Consider the following 17,409-nt stretch of genomic DNA (forward strand, 5'->3'; position numbering starts at 1 on the left):
AAACCCGCTTTAACATCTTTCACTGTTCTTCTCTTGGCGCTCTCTCTCTCTCTCTCTCTCTTTGCCCTTGCAGTGTGCTCTTCAGCAAAGCACAGTCTTATCCTCTCTCATCTCCCTCTCCTCCACCTCCCCTCTTCCTGTTTTCACTCTCTTCCCTGAGTGCACTGTGTGGAATTCCTATTTGTCTCTCTGGTGACACTAATTGGAAAATAGCTTGAGGGTTCCCCTGGGCTGCAACCCCAACAGACTCTTTGATTAGTGGCAACTTAAGAAAGTTGGTCAAGAGAGTGGTGACAGACAGCATTTTCTTCTGTCCATCTGTCCCTCTGAGCCATATTTTGTCCTGGTGACCAATGGACGGACATGGATGGGGTAGATGCTGTGTTTGAGCTCTCAGGGAGCAGCAATGTTTCATGAGGTTTGAGGAGGCTTTGATAGTGTGCTGCAGCATGTATATTCACTTGCGGGATCTATTTTGAGTATATTATGTAAATGTTTAGAAATGCTTAATTTATTAAGAAGGGCATGGAAGTGTGTCTTGCAATGTGTGAATCCAGGATGATGTTTTACTCGAATATCATCCCAGCATACTAAATCACCTGCAGAGACATACTTTGAAGATATGTATTGCAATCTGTAAACCACTAATTGGGCCTCATACGCAAATGTTTTCTATTAAATTTATTTGTAAAATCAGAATAAGAGGAAAATAAGAAAACTCTGAAACATCTGATTCATAAAAAGGGTGCAAAATGTGTTATTTGTTCTTATTCATGTGAAAACTTTTACTTTTATCTGAATTCTCAGTTTTTATCAAGTTTAGTCCTTAACACAGATAAAGTAATTATTGTTAGAGACTTTAGCTGTAATGGAACTGCTAAGGTCTCTCTCTCTTCTCTCTCTCTCTCTCTCTCTCTCTCTCTCTCTCTCTCTCTCCGTTGCTGGGAGCTCCCTGCAGCCCCTCTTTTTTCTCTCTCTCTCTCTCTCTCTCTTGGAGCTCCTGCACTTTTTTTAAAGATAATATTGAAAAGTTCTTTTTTGCAGCATTTAATTAAATGGTTATAGGCATTTAAATGAAGTTTTGTGTTGGAGTTTGTGTTATTCTAAATGTTGATTGAAAATGTATATCAGTTCCAAATATCTCACATCATCAACAATCGGTATCGGTATAAGCCCTGAAAAGAACATATCAGTCAACCCCGACTACTTAGTTCTACTAACATTTGTGCAAAGTGTAAAAAAACATATACACATACATACACACACACACACACACACACACACACACACACACACACACACACACACAAAACAATGGAAATTAAATAAAAGACATTTGTGGGACTCATTGCACAGCTGCTTTTTCAAAACATGTTGTGTTGTTGTTGATGTTGTGCCTGTGCTCTCATACAATTCTTTCTATTTACAGTGTAGTGCTACGATTTACCACACATTCATCACACAATCTGACATGCCTCAAATTGATATCATACAGTATGACCAGATTATGACCAAGATTTTATTAGACCCATCTCTGTCACAACTTCAGCCTGCTCCTAGTATTCATTATGTGGCATGCTCTGTTTTCCCCTGTCGTTTACTAACTCTCCTGTTATTTCAGATCCACATACTCCCTCCTGCCCTGCAGTGACCCCTTTCTCACCATCCCCATCACCTGACCTTCCCTGCTCACCTGGTCTCCATTTCCCTAATTAGTCTTGCAGTATACCAGCCTATTTCCACTCACTCAGTTTGCATCCGCCCTACCTTTCCATCCTTTGTTCTGCCTGCCTGACTCTACCTGCCTGACCTACTGCCTGATCCATGGGTTGATGATTCTCTGCCTAACCCCCTTCTGGATAAGTTTGCCTGTTTTGCCTGCCTACCTGGTGTTGACCCTTGCCTGACTCTAATAAACGTGAACTTTTATCTTAACCTGTCTGCTGTCATGGTCGATTTTTTTCATCTTGTTCAGGCTTCCATAACTTTAAATAAATAGCTCCTACAAACCTGATAGTGGTTAACACTGAGATACAGAAGAACAAAACTATAAGCTTCATTTAGTGTAAAGCAGTTTATTCTTTGGATTGAAGAAAGTACAATACAAATTTGGAATACGAAGGGTCTGGATTCAGAATGCACAACATTTCTCCCAGCATCAATTTTTAAACCTTTCATATAATCTCCTCCTGATGGGATGGAATGTTTCTGTTTGGTCAGTAATTCAATCACTAAAATACGGAACTTTCTCATTCGTATGGTAGGGCATAGATTGTGGGTCATTACTGTTGGGCCTCACCATGAGTGGAGAACAAAAGACAGCAGCCTAGATGGGAAAGGCAAAACCTTGACCCAAGGCTGGAGTGGAAAACAAAGGCCAAACAGTAAAATGGTGCCAAATCGCCACTGGCCGTTAATTCACAGCTAGACACGAGATTTAGGCTTGAATCCAAACACTGGATTTCAACTGGACGATCTGTGAACCAGACCACAAGAAATCCTGGCACACAGTCATGACGTCATCACCTCCATAAAGCTGAGAGCACAACGCTGCTCGACGTCTTTCCAGTGCAACCTCTGCTGCTGTAGGAGACACTCAACGCTGAACTTTTATTTTCAGAATCAGAAATATAGAAATCAGAAATACTTTATTGATCCCGAGGGGAAACTCTTTAACTAGATGGAGCAACGGCAATGGGCAGCATGCACATTGGTGCATGCACAACACAGTTGTGTGTTGTGCACTCAACTCGCTGGACGAGCAACAGACTGCTTTGTGTTTGCTGAACACACTTTTGGATCCTGATTGTTATTCCTCATAACTATCCCTTACCTGCAGAAGGAAGATTCACATTTTAACGCTTCCTTACGGAGAGAAAGACTGGCGCTGAGCCTCTCTCTCTCCCCACTACCACTCTAAGAACAGTTTCGCCGTTGAACCTGCTGACAGCGCAGACCTGGCTCCGAGCCTGAGAGGACTTCACTGGGCAACCAAACAGACTGAACCATTAAATTGAAAACCAAGAGCAATCTCAAGTAAGAGGCTTGTGTCTGAGCAGAGACAGATTTTATAACTATGTGTTATTTCATCTAAGCTTAATTATTGTGAATTGTGGTTTGCTTATTGTGGGAAGTAATGGACTGTCGTGTCCTGTTCTGCTGTGTTTTCGTGCTTAGCACATTCCATTGTGTATCGTTACCACGCTGTTCAACCGTTTAACTGTGTTATTTTAGCCACTGTGGAAGCTAGTAACTGTGCTTTATCAGACCAAACTCCAGTAACATGGCTGTTGAATGACATTTTGTTGCCAGGTTCCTGTGTGATAAAGGAGCAGCTATTGTGCTTTACCACAGCATTTGAAATTTCTTGTGCCTTGCTCTGTGTGCTTTCTTTCTCCTTCCTCTCCCACACCTTCACACGTGCATATACACTTACACACACATCTCATGACCAGATAGCATGGTAGCATAACAAGCTAAGCTGCACGCTATCCTAAGGATAAATAGAGAGTTTCCTCCATTTTGGCTCTGCCCCTTTGTTTGAGTTTCGTGGGTCTGCGCGCCATTTTGGCTCTGTGCGTGACGAAGACCCAAGTGGTCACATCTGCCGTGTTCCTTGCACCAATTTGTCCCACACACGCACACATAGCTCTTATATGCTTGCTGATTGTTGTATGCTTATTGTGATTAAATTAGACGATAGTGGTTGCTGGCTGAAGTTAATGATTGTTAATCAGTGCTAATGTTAAATAAACATTATTGTATCTTTTAAAGAGCAGTTGCCTGTGGTTATTGTCATCATGTTGTAAAGCTGGTTGTGATGGTCAGTGCTCAGATACACCTTTCACTGTCCACCCTTATTAATGTAAGATACTACTTTAAATATCAGCATTTTTAGGTGGGCAGTCACCGTTTAAGACTGTTTTTTCATGTTTGGTTATTGGTCCCTGATCCCAGGGTGGTGCCCTGTAATTATTAATTCATATGAATAATTTTGATACTATTAATAATTGTATTAATATTCATAAATATCTTTGATATTTTTGCTAATAACCAAACCTACCCTACCTAAATCCCAACATTACGCTGTTGCTAAGCAGAACACCTGCCTACCAAAACTTGCCCCTATTTTCTGGCATCAGGGCAACTTCTATCTATGCTCTCATCCTCTTTCTCACAAAAACAACCCTGGCTATGTAAGTCTTCTGGCACATACAGGACAGAGTGACCTTTTTCTTTTCAATGTTTGTGTGTTCGACTATACTTACTTTCTGATCATTAGTGCTTAATATTTTCTCATGTTAAAATAAACATGTGGGTTATGCATTGATTTTTCAAATAACACAATTTCCTTCAAGACTGCCTTTGACTCATGCTTTTGGGTTCAAGCTTGCTGTTTCTCTGAGCCGTTATACTTGCAAAGTGTAACATGCATTAAACGTACACAGCTTCTACAAAGAAGCTAAAGAGAGCCAAGGGGTTTTGTAAAAAGCAGATAAGAGAGAAGTGCAAAGGTTAAGGAAGCAGCGAGACAAGTAAGGAGTGAGGGACGGATGGAGCGTGAGATTGACAGGCGGATCGGTGCAGCGTCTGCAGTGATGCGGGCGCTGTATCGGACCGTTGTGGTAAAGAAGGAGCTGAGTCGAAAGACAAAGCTCTCGATTTACCGGTCAATCTACGCTCCTGCCCTCACCTATGGTCATGAGCTTTGGGTAGTGACCGAAAGGACAAGATCGCGGATACAAGCGGCCGAAATGGGCTTCCTCCGCCCGAGTGGCTGGGCGCTCCCTTAGAGATAGGGTGAGGAGTTCAGTCACACGGGGAGCTCGGAGTAGAGCCGCTGCTCCTCCACGTCGAGAGGAGCCAGCTGAGGTGGCTAGGGCATCTGATCCGGATGCCTCCTGGACGCCTCCCTCGGGAGGTGTTCTGGGCATGTCCCACCGGGGCGGCCCCGGGAAGACCCAGGACACGCTGGAGGGACTATGTCTCTCGGCTGGCCTGGGAACGCCTCGGGATCCCCGGAGGAGCTGGAGGAAGTGTCTGGGGCGAAGGAAGTCTGGGAGTCCCTGCTTAGACTGCTGCCCCCGCGACCCGGCCCCGGATAAGCGGAAGAAGATGGATGGATGGATGGATGGACAAGTAAGCAGAAAAGTCCCCTGCTGAAATTATGGAAAGTCCACTCCCTCCAATAACTAAGGTTGTGATAGTGCCTGAGACCCAGCCTTAAACCAGGGGTGAGAGAAGGCAGTATCTCCACCCCACCTGTCCTAAGCTGGTGAACCAGTATGTCAGGAAAGTAATAAAGCAACTTCGGAGGAGGATTAAGGTGAAACCCACTCGGGTCACCAGAAGCTCAGGCTCCACACTTCGGTTCAAACTTGGAAAAAGGTACAAAATCTTACAAAATATGTACCGCAAAGATGTTCGTGGACTTGGCAAAGGCTTTTGACTCAACATATCCTCGAAATCTGGGACAGGAAGGGAGTCGTTGAGTTGATTAGAGGGCTCATTGTGGACTCCTAGAAGGAATGTCATACCAAGATTGGTGCCAAGGCAGGGGAAAGAAGGAAGATAAAAATGGAAAATGGGGTAAAGCAAGGTGACCCTTTGTCCCCCCTGCTCTTCATCTTGGCCAACAACCCACTTCTCTATATATTGGAGAAACTGGAAAAAAGCAGGATTTGAAATGCAGGGCATGCACATAACATCCCTAGCCTTTATGGACGACCTAGTTCTGCTGAGTGATTCTTGGGATGGCATGTCCAAGAACCTAGCAATTTTTGATAGTTTCTGTGACTTGATGGGGCTTAAGGTAAACCCAGGTAAATGCCATGGGTTTGTGATTGGGAGAAATGGCCCAACATATGTGATAAATCAGTGTCAGGAATAGGAATTTGCTGGAGCCTACATACACTTAGTCAGTGTAACAGAATCTGAGAAGTACCTTGTTATCAGAAACAATCCCTGGAAAGAAATTGTTAAACCCCCCTTGCGAGACATGTTCAAAGAAATGACCATGAAAATCTCAAAGGCCAAAACCCTTCCAGAAATGTGACAGAACCATCAACAACAGACGGGCTGTTGTATGCTAGTCTTAAGAGTGAAGGTTTGGGGATAGTTAAGCTAGCAGTACATATCCCAGTGCTACAGCTGCAGAGATTGTAAAGGCTATATGGCTTTGTTACTATTATTGTCATTTTTATTCATATGACTATCATTCCTATAATTATTACTTTTTTAATATTAATATTACCACTACCATTGCATTATTACTATTTTTAAATTCTAGGTGGACTTTGCATTGTGCTTCCCGACCCTCGACCCCCCTTTTCTCGCTCTCTCTCTCTCTCTCTCTCTCTCTCTCTCTCTCTCACCATTGAGTCCCAAGGTTTCTGCCTGTCAAATGGAAGTTTTTTCTTGCTACTGTTGCCAAGTGCTTGCTCATGGTGGGATGTGTTGGCTCTGTGTAAATAATATTATAAAGAGTACAGTTTAGACCTACTCTATAGGAAAAGTGCAAAGAGTTAACTTCTGTTATGAATTGTCTCTGCTTCCCCTAGGGGGGTTGGTGGTTGCCCTTGAGCTGTGGATGACACCACCATACAGTGGGTGTGCCTGTTGCCACTTGGGCCTCTCACCCCCGCCTGTCTGCGTCCTGTCCTCCATGGAGGTGGTGGCCGGCAGGCTGGGAGTTCAACGGGGAGAGTAGCTATGACTCTCTTGAAAATTGCTGCCTTAGTAAAAGTTTGGCAATAGTAGTGAAAATTTTCTATTTCAGCACCCTTAAATTTTGCTTTATTCCCTGAGCTTTTGCTATTTTGAGCCCCTTCCCTCACAGAATGAACACAGTAAGCAGTTGTGGTCAGTGATTGTATGATTAGCTGCTGCCTATTTCACACAAATTGCACAAAATAGTCAAAATGTAAAAAAAATCCAAAACTGAATTTAAATAAGCTTGTTATATTTTACTGGATTCAGTCTGTCAATCAGTGAGAGAAACAAAAACCTTTAGAAACCTTGGATATCATTATTTTGATGTTTTGTTTTATTATGAACACAAAGTAATTATGTTGTAATAAGAAAAGAATTACCTACGACGAAATGCTTATTTTATAATTATGAAAAACAAAGCATGATACATATGCCAAAATAACCAGATAGGGATCTCATAATCACAAGAAAATAGCAATACCATTTTGAAATCATGAAGTAATTATTCACAAGAAAATAAAACTTAAATATTTACTTTGATTTGCCAGTTCAGTGGTAAATCAAATTACATTATTGTGCATTTTTGCACTCTGTTCACCAACAACTGGTCTTAATAAATATTAATTTAAAAATCAGGAAAAACTTGTTTTTGGCCATAAAGCACATTGTCAGCATTTCTAAGGGACAGAGTAATAACCTATAACAAAATGTTTTGACTGTAAACACTGAGCATTATTTTATAGGCTGTGTGTTGGGCAGAGCAGTGTGGAGTGTAGATGAGGATGAGAGGAGAAAATAGATAAGGGAACAGGAGGTTAGGTGAAGCTGCTGAGCATCCCTCCCCTGCCTCTTCTGATCCCATCATCACGCCATGCATTAGTCAAGCCTTGTGGCCCCTCTGACGTCTTCTGAGAATATGTGAGCGAAGAAGGAATGCATCAAGAGTAATGGTATTGCTGTATGCCCTCAGGGCAGCCATCTTTAATCCGTACCCATCATGCTTCAGCCATAAACTAGGCAATCACGGCCAAGTTTGCCAGCGAAAGACAGGTCCCACTCAGCAAGCATGTGGTCGTCATGCTCTATTTAAGAAAGGGGTTTTACCTTACATGTGCTCCCTCCCCTAACTCTCCTTTTTTTCTTTTTTTTTTTTTACCTTAACCAGATTTGTCAGGTCCTCAGTTTCTCCTTATCTCACTCTCTTCCTCCTCAACTTCTCTCCTCCCCTTGGCAGCTGTTCCCTCACATCAACTGCTATTTATTTCTCTGCCTCCCTCAAGGTATGTCTTCACTTGCTCTCTGTTGCGTTCTCCCAATCACTTCGCTTGCTGGGTTTTTGTGGTTAAAATCATAATAAACTGGAGCACCATAGCATGCAGACAATACTACTGATATTCCTCCTAAATTGCTTCTGTGAGCAACAAACCATTAGTGAGTTGCACAATCTGTGGTGATTTTCTAAAAAAAAAAAAAAAAAGATTTAATGAAAAACCCATAACCTAGCTAAGCTAACCCACAGCTAACGTTAACTACATTACTTGCTGTGTTGTTGTTCGTTCTATTTCATGGTATTTGTATTGGATTTCTCCAGAATCGCATACCCCACCTTTTAAAGGTTTTGTTAGTGCCCCAAAATCACAAAATGTTGTTATTTTAATGGTGACTTACGTTTGATTCAGAGCACTATGATGGTCGAAAGAGCTCACTGTAATTTAACCTTCATCCTACCAACTGGGATACCCACAGACCCCAGAGGTATACTTTTTGTCATATCTCACAGTTGCTTTATTCTGTCATTCTAATTATTCACAACATTCTCAATCAATTTGTTCCTAATGACATAATATCATTGTTTTCTGTATGTTTCAATGTATTGGGGTCCTGGGGGACCTATGCAGTTTTAATAGATAGAAGTATTTATTGAGTTAAAGTTTGCCATGGGTCCTAATTTAACTTGAAATTACTTAAAATTAAATTATACCAGAATCAAAGAGTGGTAAACTGGCTTTTAAGTACTAATGTGTGGGATAAAAGCTGCAATTAGTATTAAAGAAAAGTAGGCCTATATATTTTCGTTTTACACAATATGAAAATTAAGTGTAACTTTCCTAAAATAATAATACTTTTTTTTTTCAGATGACATTAATTACATAACTAATAATGTTTTGAGAAGAAATAACTTAACATTTTGCTATGATGGTTGTTTATTACAGTAGTTCTTATAGTATGTTAAATATATTGGTAGGATGAGGGTTAAAGCAGTACCAATCAATATTTTTCGATTAACAATGGTTAAAATGCAACAGCGCCCATATCAATCCATCAAGTGAAAAAGCTTTTATAAACCCACTATACTCTACCTGCCCAGCGCCAAACAGCAGACTGACACAGAGACTAGCTCGTGAACGCAGTGGAGCATTTAGCAGCTAATGAGCCATACCTTTCCCTCAGAGTGTAGACTGAAACAGAGCTAAAAGAAGAGTGAATATCTAACTTAGATTTATGATGTGGATACAAACACGGCTCCAAATGAATGCTAATGTTGCGCCATGTCTGTTGGATGTGTAAATAAGCAACTGCATGCTAACAAGTTCACCATAGGTCAGTGTTTTCTTTTAACTTATTCCGCTGCCTCCAAGTGGCCAAAAAAAAAATAAATAGTGAAAGCAGCTTTAAGAAAACACAAGCAAATAAATAAAGCACAAGCAAATTAGGGACCACATTCACCTTTTTGACTACACGTATGGGACATGAAGAAACTGCAAGTCGTGAACAAAACACAATAATTTGTAAAAGCCTAATAATAGGTGTATAGCCAAAATCTTAATATCTAATATATCTTAGAACCATGCAATCAGAATTTTTTTTAAATGAAATCAACATCATCAGCTGATTTTCCACCATCATCGACAAGTGACATTGAATGTAAACAGAAAACTCCATAGGGCACTTTTAATTTATATGCACCATTTTTTTTCTAAATACAATGAATGTGTTGTCAAAGTAGGTAAAATATTTTATTCGGTATTTAATACTGGTAGTGCGCATGCGCCAACGTGCAAACTGCCTGTTGCCACTGCTCTGTCTCGTCGTCTTACTTTTTCCAACTTTTGGCTTTCCTTTTTCTTCAAAACTTGAGTAACTTTTGTGTAAGTGTAATTGAAACTCGGCACTTTACGAAAATGAGAGTAGAGAGGGTTTTGGTATTTTTGTTCACTGTGAACCTTCTTCTCCTGCTACTTAGTCAGGGCACCGCTGCAGAACAGCTGTTTGGCCGCATTGTTTACACCAGGGAACAGCTGATCACGCTGAAGCCGAGCGGCATGGCACTCAGGACAACCGATAATTGACACTGAGATCTGGAGGAGAACACACCAAGGATGCAGAGGTGGAACGAAGCGGAGAGGGAAGAGAGAGGGGTGCAGACAAAAGAGACTTAAGAATAAGAGATTTAAGCCGTGTCTGCCTTCTCTCGTGGGCAACGTGAGATCACTGGCGAATAAAATGGATGAGCTAACAGCGTTAGCCCGGAGTCAGATGGAGTTCCGTGAGTGTAGTTTGATGTGCTTCTCAGAGACATGTCTACACCAGGATATCCCGGACCATAATGTTTCCATCGACAGCTTTCAGACTGTTCAGGCCGACAGGGATCACACCGGGAGCGGTAAGCGGAAAGGCGGCAGGCTTGCTGTGCTGGTCAACAACAGATGGTGTAACCCTGGTCACTTTACTATCAAGCAGAGTATCTCTAGCCCGGACATTGAACTGTTAGCTGTGGGACTCCGGCCATGTTATCTGCCACGTGAATTCTCACATGCCATTGTTGTGGCTGTTTACATCCCCCCCTCTGCTAACCCGGCATCAGCGTGCAACGCCATTCACACCACCATAGCACAACTCCAGACTCAACACCTGATTGCACCCATATTAATTAACAAATCGTGAGTAACAAAGGACATCAAAGACATCCTGAATGCCAAGAGGAGGGCCTTTACGGTGGTAATAGGGAGGAGGTGAGGGCAAACCAGGCGGACCTGAAGGTGAAGATCAGGGAGGCCAAGGATAAGTACAGGAGGAAGCTGGAGTGGAAACTCCAGCCGAACAAGAGAGAGGTCTGGAGCGGCATGAAGAGCATCACTGGCTTCAGACCGACTGGCAGCAGAGGAGTTGAAGGCAGCTTGGACAGGGCCAATGAACTGTTCTTTAACAGATTAGACACACCGGCTCCTGCTCATCCCCACCTCTAACTCAGCTGTTGTCTACCCTCAGACTCTTCTGAGTCCATTGCTCCCCTCTCCTCCATCTTCCTGGGAGAGTCCTACTCCCCCCTCAACTGGTTCTCAGGCTAATGGCCCTCTCCAGACAGATGATTCCCCCCCTCCCCCACATGTAACCTCTGCTGTGTGCCTGACTGCTGACCAGGTGAGAGGACACCTGATGAAACTCCACTCAAACAAGGCTGGCTGTGCCCCCCAGCTATGTGGAGTCCTTCAACATGTCTTCAACCTGAGCCTGTCTTCAAAGGGTCCCTGTTCTGTTGAAGACATCTTGCCTTGTCCCAGTGGCTCCAAGGACTACAGACCGGTGGCACTGACCCCCCACATAATGAAGACCCTGGAGAGACTGGTGCTGGAACAGCTGCGGCCCATGGTCAGACCCTCCTGGGCCCCCTTCAGTTCGCCTAGTCCTGGATTGTTGACTACCTGACTGACAGACCACAGCATGTGTGTTGGACAGCGTGGTCTGCAACACTGGGGCCCTTCAGGGGACTGTCCTCTCTCCCTTCACCATCTACACCACAGAGTTCAGCTACCACACAGAGTCCTGCCACCTTCAGAAGTTTTCTGATGACTCTGCTGTGGTGGGATGTATCAGCGGTGGTGACGAGGCTGAGTACAGGGCTGTGGTGGGGAACTTTGTCTCATGGTGTGAGCAGAACCATCTGCAGCTCAATACGACAACGTCTAAGGAGCTGGTTGTAGATCTACGAAGGGCCAAGGCAGCAGCGACCCCGGTTTCCATCCAGGGGGTCAGAGTGGACATTGTAGATCCACTGTGGTTATCCTACTTGGGCTATCAACGAAGTTAAAAGAGCCAAAAAACAGGACAAAAGTGTAACTGAACCAAGAAATAACGGTGTCTCCATTCCTTATGTATCTGGACTGTCTGAAAAACTACAAAGGATGTTTAGACAGCACGATGTTCCTGTCACTTTAAGACAGAAACTTGTTCACCCTAAGGACAAGTTACCCACACAGAAACAGAGCAATGTTGTCTACTCCATTCAGTGTAGTGAGGAAAACTGCAAAGAACGGTACATAGGCGAGACCAAACAGCCACTTCACAAAAGACTATCAGCACAGACAACATGCTAACTCAGGATTACAGAGCGCCGTGCATTTGCATCTAAAAGCCACAAACCACACATTTGAAGACAGCGAGGTGAAGATTCTTAGTAGAGAGAAGAGTTGGTTTGAACGGGGCGTCAAGGAAGCCATTTTTGTGAAAAAAGAGAACCTCTCTTTGAACAGAAATGGTGGTCTGAGATTTAATCTGCCCAAAGTCTATCAGAGTGTATTATCTTATCTACCTTGGTCACGCCTATCACATGCTAATCAGGCACTTAACAGTGATGAAGTAGATGCAGCCAGAAAACAATAGGCCTGATTACTGGGCTATCTTGAAACTATTAGGTCAGTTTCAGGTGAAACTAGATATTAACAGATACTCAGGCAGATTCCTTCCTGAGGGCAGGGCTTATGTAACTCAGAGTAGCTTAAATTTCCAGTTCCCGTCCAATTTTTTCACAATTGAGAATGACTCCCGGATGGGAGCCGAAACGTCTTGATTCTGAAAACAGTGTCCAGATGACCACGACTGAAACCTTTTTTACGATATATGACCCTAAGTCATTAAACTGGACAATGGATCATTAACATCACTGCTATACTTGAAACATTGTGCAATATTCTCTGTTTAAGACTCCTGTGCAATATACTCTGTTTTCAGCTTAATATTCCCTATTTATTGATATTTATTCATACTTCTATTACTGCTGTGCAATATCCACTGTCTAATAATCTGGTTAATCTGCTATATTTAACTTGACAGTACTCATTATTGCACTATTACTTATTACTTATATTATTACATTGTATTACACCGTACATACTTACCAACCTCTAAATCCACTTTGGTACTTACACTTATATTAGCTTTTATATTTATATCCATTTTGTACTTAATTTATCTTACCTGTATTATGGTGTATTATATTTGATTTGCTGATTCTGATTATTAATTTGCTTGTCTTTTGACCAATTCCCTGTTGCAATGCATTGAGCTATCAGTTGTACAAAACTGAACATAAAAATATTTTCTATCAAAATTATGTCTATTAATCTATTAATATTCTATTATCTTTTGATTATGTTTTTAATGGCTAAATAAATTGGTTAGTCTATAAAGTGGCAGAAAATACAGAAAAATATCCATCACAATTTCCCAGAGCCCAAAGTGACGCTTTCAGGTTTTGTCCGACCAACAGTCTAAAACCCAAATGATTTAGAACAGAGAAAAAATCCTTACATTTGAGAAGTTGCAACCAGAGAATGTTCAGCACTTGTGCTTGATTGACAACATAAGCAATTTAATCAGTTGTCAAAATTGATTGATTACTTTTCTGTTGGCTGACTAATTGTTTAAGCTCTAGATATGATTGTAAATATTATCCAGAATGCTTTATGCAATGCAAGATAATATGGTTATAGCTCATACAGTAGAATAATAAGATTTCTTTTCCACCCTCTGCATCACTAACACCACAGCTACAAGAGGAGCAAATTAATTTTGGCCTTATGCAGGAAATACATTTTTCTTTCATAAACTCTAAAGTGCAGCATTGAATGATTATATGAATGTATTTTGAAACCAGCACTGGTGTACACTGCTGATTCTCTGACACTCTGCAGACAGCCTATCTCTACTGTATGTCTAATTCATTGCCCCCATTCTGTCATGTAAGCTTGGCTTTTTAAAGTGGACATTTATTACATAGTGTTTTGCTTTCAGTTAGTGTTAACCACATTCGATTAGAGTCAGGTCCTCTTTCATCCTCTCTGGACGCTCTCATATGTGTGCTGTGACAGGATGTGAAAGTGAAGGAGGACTGTGTGGCAAGGGCAGGCCTAAAGCGATGCCATCGGAACCACACGACAGGAACACTTAATTACAGTTCACAAATAGGAAAACAACAAACAGTGGACACGGGACTGAGCTGTTCGGTGTATACAGTTTTTCTTTCAGTGTATTTCATTTTAAAGGTTATACAATGACTTAGAATAAAGTCCAACTGATATTTAATTTAATTTTTTTCTGCTGCAGCATACTGATATGTTTTCTGTAAATCACAGGCCCTAGGATCTTTTTTGAAAAAAAAAGTGGTTTGACGCTGCTCCCTTTTAATTCATACCAGTCAGAATGCCACTGGTAGAACATTTTTATTACAGCTAATCAAATTACTCCATTTAAAAGTTAATTGCTAAAAACAGTAATGTCACTATCTAATAGGCAGACATCAGCCTGAAGACATGCTTCTCCAGGCTGTGCATACGACAATGTGCTTGGGGGTCATTCAGACATGTATGAGGTGTGTATAACCAACCTGTTCTCATTCGCAGGTCATCAAATACGAATAGCGGGCAGACCCATGAAACTCAAACAAAGGGACAGAGCCGAAAGGGACGACAAGCTCTAATTGTCCTCAAGATAGCAGGCAGCTTAGCTAGCTATGCTCTTATGCTATCTGGGTCGTTTGAGATGTGTGTAAATCTGTAAATGTACATGTAAAGGTGTGTGGATTAGTGGAGAGGAAAGAGTAGGGCTCAAGAAACCTCAAATGTCGTGGCAAAGCGCAATAGCTGTCCCTTTATCACACAGTAACCCGACAGCAGACTTTTGTTCCACAACCATGTTACTGGATTTTGGTCTGATAAGCACAGTAAACACAGTTAAACGGCCCAATGGCGTGGTACCGATACAAATGCTAAACACATGCTAAACACAAAGAAAAACACACAGCAATTAGGACACGGTGGTCTGTTACTCTCCACAATAAGCAAAGCACAACAACAATGAAGTTTAGATGAAATAAAACACAGTTATAAAATCTATCTCTGTCCAGACACAAGCCTCTTACTTGAAAATTGCTCATGGTAAGCAATTGCATGCGTCAGTCCGTTTGGGTTATGCGGGGAAGTCCTCTCGAGCTTGGATATTGACAGAGCCGGGTCCACACTATTGGCGGCTCGAATGGCAAAACTATTCCTTTGAGTGGCAGCAAAGGGAAGCAGTGGTTGACGTTGGTGGGGAGAGAGAGGATCAGTGACAGTCTTGCTGTCCATGAAGAAAACAGTCAGTCCATGTCTCTTCCTTCTGCAGGTACGGGATCATTATGGGGAATAAATGATCAGGATCCAAAAGTGTGTTCGGCAAACACAAAACAGTCTGTTGCTCGTCCAGCGAGTTAAAACTCTCCTAGGAAAATAAAATTTTATGTGATGTGCCTTCCTGTCATAATTTCATGCGCCATATTGCGCGTCTCATCCAGGAGTCCAGTGTTTAGATTCACCTGAGACCTTGTGTTGGCTTCCACCGGGATCTCGCATTAGTCTTACACCTAGGTGTTAATTAATGGCTGTGGGGACTTGGCGCCTTTCTACTGTCTGTCCTTTGTTTCTCAGTGCCTCTTAGTGACGGCTTCAGCTTTTCTAGGTAGGCACATACGTGGTGATGCGAGGCAAGGCCCAACACCAGTGTCTTTAAGAGCTGACCCAACTGAACCTGACTGATACTGACAAATTTAAGACCTGAACCCAAATAATATAAGTAATAATATAATAATAAAAGTATTTAAATATTTTTTTAAACAATCAATAGTACTAATAGGCTAATAGTTTTTTAACTATCAACCAAACTGCAGCAGTGTCTCACCAAAGTCTGCAGGCAGCAGGAATGATATCCTAAGGCTAACAGACTAACAAGTACTGAGTCTTCAGTCTGACTCTGGTACATGAATTAATTGGCGTGCCCTGAAACCCCCAAGCAGTCTCTTGGGTTGCAGTTCGGCATGTACATGAAGTGTGGAGGGCAGCGAGTATGTACGAGAGTTGGTATCAGCAGCAGCCGAGTCAAGTTAGGTCAAATCGACTTTACGGATTTGTAGTACTGAACGGTCTTAGTAGCGAGTGCATATAGCTACGGTAAGCCCAGAGAAAACATTGATCAGTCAGTCACCATCTGCACTGATTAAAGCAAGCTAAACTTTGTCACACAGTACTCTAGTGAGTTTGTAACACTGTTTAACGTTGTAATGCTTCCATTTATATGGCTGACAGTTATTTTGGTAACATAAATGCTGAGTAGGCAGCAGAAGGTTAGCACTTTTGTCAGATGTTAGAGTGAGAGCATATGGCTATTTCCTGGAGGCTGGTATCCCTACCCTACAAGCCTCTTGAGTGGTAGGTATTTGTGATATATCTGCAAATACCTTTTTGTCTTTGTTTCCTTCAGTACTACAAATTGTATTAACAATATATTTGAAAACTACATGATTTTTAACTGCAAGAGGAAGTGGATGTCTAATAATTTCCTCCAGTTAAACTCTGATAAACCTGAAGTTCTACTGATGGGCCTGGAGCATATTTGCAATCATATCCAGCTGGCCCTCTTGGCTCTTTGACTGAATCCATTAAGCCCACTTGAAAGAACTCAGGAGTCCAGTTTGACCTGATCTTAAAAATCAAACATCACACTATAGTTTGCCCAGTTATGCTTTTTCAGTTCAACGAACACTGCAGATATTTGATGAATATTATCATTCAATGACACAGAGAAGATTATTTTATCTCAGCTGAACTATTGACTACAGTAAGGCAGAGTGGCTCCACTGTGTTCTGAATGCTGTGGGGAGGCTTTTAACTAGAAAATAAGACTGTTTTAGTATCTCTTCAGTGGGTACCTGTTCGCTATAGAATTGGTAGATTTTGGGTTTTATTGATTCATTTCAAGACCCTGCATGGCCTGGCCCCTGTATATTTGTCAAACCTCCAAATCTTGAATGTGTTCCTCTACATGTTGAAGGGCTTTGGGCCTGAAAACCTCAGGTCAAATCTGTTTATTTCATTGATCTGTTCTATGTTTTTAGCCACAGTAGTGGCATGGCACTATGGATGGCATGGTCGGTCTGCGGGGTGGTAGGTCAGCCCACTACTTCGCTCCAGACTGAAATCTGTCAAGGACAATAGCAAAGAATGGAATAGAACTAGATTGTCCACCAAGGTCAAAAATTGTCTTTGGCCAAGCTGGCAGTCCATTGGTGAAGCACAGTGTCAGCAGCAGAGCTTCATGACCAAAAACCTGCAAAACATTCCCATCAGCATCAGCAGCATTTTGTACAGTACACATTACCTGCTAAACATTTACCACTGTTAAACTGCTAAACATTTGCATGTTAGCATGCTGACATTAGCAATTAGCTCAAAGCACCACTGTTCTTAAGTACAGCCTCAGAGACAGTGTTGAAGAAAGTGTCACAGAAATTATTATAATTACGACAAGCCCAAGGAACATGTGGAGAGGGTTGCTTGCTGAGTTGCATGTGCAACTTGCATAGCTACTATAGGCAATGATACAGTCTCT

Source organism: Siniperca chuatsi, linkage group LG8, assembly GCF_020085105.1.
Source record: "Siniperca chuatsi isolate FFG_IHB_CAS linkage group LG8, ASM2008510v1, whole genome shotgun sequence".
Lineage (NCBI taxonomy): Eukaryota > Metazoa > Chordata > Actinopteri > Centrarchiformes > Sinipercidae > Siniperca > Siniperca chuatsi.